This window comes from Salmo salar, chromosome 02 (assembly GCF_965601325.2).
Source record: "Salmo salar chromosome 02, fSalSal1, whole genome shotgun sequence".
Classification (NCBI taxonomy): Eukaryota; Metazoa; Chordata; class Actinopteri; order Salmoniformes; family Salmonidae; genus Salmo; species Salmo salar.
This window is the reverse complement of record NC_138292.1, coordinates 76,417,495-76,422,500: the sequence shown is the minus strand read 5'-3', so window position 1 is coordinate 76,422,500 and position 5,006 is coordinate 76,417,495. Positions and strand designations below refer to the sequence as shown.

General features: G+C 43.4%; 1 protein-coding gene across 1 annotated transcript in view; it reads right to left on the bottom strand.

The window, feature by feature from the left end:
- Positions 1-4,555, bottom strand: part of LOC106592558 (epsin-3) — a 22,976-nt gene extending 18,421 nt beyond the window's left edge. The window contains exons 1-2 of the mRNA XM_082967150.1: positions 3,267-4,555; positions 2,082-2,859 (exon numbers count right to left, since the gene is read on the bottom strand). The gene's annotated coding sequence lies outside the window, so the exon portion shown is untranslated. The remainder of the gene's footprint in view (positions 1-2,081; positions 2,860-3,266) is intronic.
- Between the last annotated feature and the right edge of the window lie 451 nt (positions 4,556-5,006).

Sequence of the window (5,006 nt, the reverse complement as noted above, 5' to 3'; positions counted from 1 at the left end):
GAGGAGAAAGCGTAAATCAGGCCTTCATGGTTGAATTGCTGCAAAAAAATTAGAGGCACACTAAACCATCATGGCTACCAAAGCATTCTGCAGCGATACACCATCCAAGTTTTTATTTATTTAACCATTATTTAACTAGGCAAGTCAGTTAAGAACAAATTCTTATTTATAATGACGGCCTACCCCGGCCAAACCCTAACCCAGACTATGCTGGGCCAATTGTGCGCCACCCTATGGGACTCCCAATCACGGCAAGGTAGTGATACAGCCTGGAATCAAACCAGGGTCTGTAGTGACGCCTCTAGCACTGAGATGCAGTGCCTTAGACCGATGCGCCACTCAAGAGCCCTATCTGGGTTGCGCTTAGTGGGACTATCATTTGTTTTTAAACTGGACAATGACCCAACAGTGCTCAGAAATATGTGGGAACCCCTTCAAGACTGTTGGAAAAGCATTCCAGGTGAATCTGGTTGAGAGAATGCCAAGAGTGTGAAAGCTGTCATCAAGGCAAAGGGTGGCTACTTTAAAAAAATCAAAAATATATTTTGATTTGTTTAACACTTTTTTGCTTACTACATGATTCCATATGTGTTATTTCATAGTTTTGATGTCTTCACTATTATTCTACAAAGTAGAAAATAGTAAAAAATAATGAAAAACCCAATAATGAGTAGTTGTGTCCATAATGTTTAACTGGTACTGTATATAAACTGAGTCAGGGTCTCAACTTACTCTTGAGAATTAGAAAAGTACAATTTCTAGATGTGTTTTTTGTTCATCAGCAGTTTTTCTCTTGTTGTCAGCAGTGGTGGAAAAAGTACCCAGTTGTCATACTCGAGTAAAAGTATAGATACCTTAATAGAAAGTTACTCAAGTAAAAGTGAAAGTCAGCCAGTAAAATACTACTTCAGTAAAAGTCTAAAAGTATTTGGTTTTAAATATACTTAAATGTAAATGTAATTGCACAATTATAGTTAAATATCAAAAGTAAAAAATTACTTAAAATTCATTTGATTAAGCAAAGCAGACGACACCATTTTCTTGTTTTTAAAATGTACAGATAGCCAGGGGCACACTCCAACACTCAGAGATTATTTACAAAAGATGCATTTGTGTTTAGTGAATCCGCCAAGCCAGAGGCAGTAGGGATGACTACATGTTCTCTTGATAAGTGCGTGAATTTAACTAGTTTCCTGTCCTGCTATTTTTTCATTTCATTTTAGTCATTTAGCAGACGCTCTTATCCAGAGCGACTTACAGTAGTGAATGCATACATTTCATACATTTTTTTTCTGTGCTATGCAATCCAAATGTAATGACTACTTTTTGGTGTCAGGGAAAATGCATGGAATAAAAAGTACAATATTTTCTTTAGGAATGTAGTGAAGTAAAAGTTGTCAAAAATATAAATAATACCCCCCTTTACTTTGACTAAAGTACTTTACACCACTGGTTGTCAATCCCTGTCCGTCACTCAATTAGCCAATGTCAGCTAACATTGTTTTGATTGCTAGGTAAGGTAGTCTACCCAGCTATCTAACCCTTGTAATAGGCCTAATCATTACCAAATTACCGACCGGGACACAGGGCATGTGCTCAGGGGCCCTGACCTGGGGGCCCCCATTGATTTTATTAGTCACTCCCACACATATCACTAAAACGTTCTGCCTGCGAGGAGGGGAGGTGCCCCCTGACAAAATCTATCGTAGGGCCCCCAAAAGGCTAGAGGAAGCATTGACAAATAAACTACCAAAGCACTCATGCAAATATTCTTATGCAACGCGATGTGCTCATCGTCCAATCTGAGCTGTCAAGAAAACATGGCTACACTAACTAACCACAACATACACCCTCAAATTGCCTACACTACCTATACAACACACCGCTTATGTTGCAAAAATAAACTGCCGACTAATGTCAAACGAACTAATAGCCTATCGAAATCATCCAAGTTTCAGTTATAAAAAACTTTGGCTATGTTTAAAAATCGCAGTATTTTGTTTTCTTTTTTATGTCGCGGTAGCCTAAAAACCCAGGTGTCCTATGTGTTTAGTTTACCGCATTCTGTCCGTTCCGCTTACCTCTGCCATGATCACCTCCCTCCTCCTACACCAGGCACCATCCTCCTCTCCGCTCCTTCCCTCTCTCTGCAGTGTCGGTATTCCCCCAGCAGTACTAAACCACCGGTATCAGCAGCACTGAACCGTAGCACAGAGGCAGCGAGTAAGGGAGCTATCGGTAGGCTATTCCCGAATGAGGACAGACAAGCAGAATGCCATGCTTCAGCCCCGTGCGTGGAACGGCAGTGGAATTCCGAAGGGACTCGTAGTCTGTTCCTTTTCGGGTGAAGTTGCGAGACACGAGGCGGGCAGCAACTGTGAAATCCGCATTGGACAACCAACGGCATGGCACACTCACGCGCCCACTCACACACGCACGCATGGCAGGTACTCGTACACACAGCTGAGAGAGGGAGAGCGAGGGGGCGGGATGAGGGTGGATACTGGGTAGTGGGTAGCATGCAGTCAGCGTTTAACCCATGCTCCTCCGATGCAGAATCAGCGTGTGAGTGAAGTAGCTATGTATGACAACCACATCTCACAGTCATAGGAAGTAAACAAAGATAGTAAGTTCACAAAGCAAGTTTATTGACGTCATAGTGAGGAAATAAACCTCTGCACCTGTGATGGATTCTCTGTACAAATGTGTGTGTTAGGGAAGAGTGGAATTTATTATAGTGTGATCAGAGAGCTGTGTGTGTGTGTGTGTGTGTGTGTGTGCAGCTCAGGCCTTTCCCTCTGCAGACTCATCCAACAGCACACACAGAGAGTCCACTAAGCCTTCCATTAGAATATACACCTGGAAGAGAAAGACAGACAGAGAAAGAGAGACCGAGAGAGAGGGGAGGGGAGAGAGGAGCGACAGAGAGAGAGATAAAGGAAGAGAGAGAAGGGGGAGAGAGAGCGACAGAGAGAGAGAGAGAGAGAGAGAAAGGAAGAGAGAGAGAGAGCGACAGAGAGAGAGAGAGGAAGGAAGAGAGGGAGAAAGGGAGAGAGCGACAGAGAGAGAGAGGGGGGGAGATAACAGCAGTGTTAGTAAGCGATTTCGGATAAAGGATTATGGTTATTACAAAAGTACTAATATTACACTAGTAGTGTCTATAGTATAGCATGATGTACAGTAGAGACCGTTTAGTGGTCCTGTTAGTATAGTATAGTATAGTATAGTATAGTATAGTATAGTATAGTATAGTATAGTGTACTAGCCTGTTGGTGCAGCTGTCTCCTGTATTTGTCCTGTAGTTCAGGCTCTACAGTAGAGTCAGTGTGGTGGTCCTGGTAGTCACTCTCAGGGCTGGTTGTGGTGGAGGAGGGCTCTCTGCCTGGTTCTTTACCAGGTTTACCTCCAGGACGCTTGCCCCCTACCACGACCTCCTCACGACCCTTCTTCTTACTGCCCGGACGCTCCTGGAAGAGAGCACAGGAGGCTGCTGAGGGGAGGACGGCTCTTAATAATGGCCGTAACGGAGCAAATGGAATGTCATCAAACACCAGGAAACCATGTGTTTGATCTATTTGATACCATTCCACTTACTGTGCATTCGGAAAGTATTCAGACACCTTGACCTTTTCCACATTTTGTTACGTTACAGCCTTATTCTAAAATTGATTGAATATTTTTTCCCCTAGTCAATCTACACACAATACCCCATAATGACACATTTTTGCAAATGTATTACAAATAAAACACTGAAATATCACATTTGAATAAGTATTCAGACCCTTTAAAATCAGTATTTTGTTTAAGCACCTTTGGCAGCGATTACAGCCTTGAGTCTTCTTGGGTATGACGCTACAAACTTGGCACACCTGTATTTGGGGAGTATCTCCCATTCTTCTCTGCAGATCCTCTCAAGCTCTGTCAGGTTTGATGGGGAGCGTCGCTGCACAGCTGTTTTCAGGTCTCTCCAGAGATGTTTTATCGGGTTCAAGTCCAACCTCTGGCTGGGCCACTCAAGGACATTCAGAGGCTTGTCCCAAAGCCACTCCTGCGTTATCTTGACTGTGTGCTTAGGGTTGTTGTCCTGTTGGAAGGTGAACCTTCGCCCCAGTCTGAGGTCCTGAACGTTCTGGAGCAGGTTTTCATCAAGGATCTCTCTGTATTTTGCTCCGTTAATCTTTCCCTCAATCCTGACTAGTCTCTCAGTCCCTGCCACTGAAAAACATCCCCACAGCATGATGCTGCCACCACCATGCTTCACCGTAGGGATGGTGCCATGTTTCCTCCAGAGGAGATGCTTGGCATTCAGGCCAAAGAGTTCAATCTTGGCTTCATCAGACCAGAGAATCTTGTTTCTCATGGTCTGAGAGTCTTCAGGTATCTTTTGGCAAACTCCAAGCGGGCTGTCATGTGCCTTTTACTGAGGAGTGGTTATCGTTTTGCCACTATCATGACTCTCCTGGTTGATGATCCGATCCAAGGCCTCAGATCAGTTTGGCAAATGGCTGACGTTGACCAGACCCCTCTCATCACTCGCAGAAGAGGAGGGGGGGGGGGGGGGGGGGGGGTTGACACCCTAACACTGTAAATTAGGCAGGAGGGGAATCTCCCTCTTTCTCTTCAGTATTGGTAAAGAAATGTCCCTTTTGTCTACAGAATACTTTTTCTGCCAAAACTATAACGTCCCAAAAAAGTCAATATTGGAACAATATTTCTAAGATAGGAATGTTAAGAATGGTCAGTGGGGATCTAAAGAATAATCATGTCATATTTCTTTTCATTTTGTGATGTTATTAACCTGTTTAGGATAGGGGGCAGTATTTTCACGGCCGGATAAAAAAACGTACCCGATTTAATCTGGTTATTACTCCTGCCCAGAAACTAGAATATGCATATAATTATTTGTTTTGGATAGAAAACACCCTAAAGTTTCTAAAACTGTTTGAATGGTGTCTGTGAGTATAACAGAACTCATATGGCAGGCCAAGACCTGAGAAGATTCCACA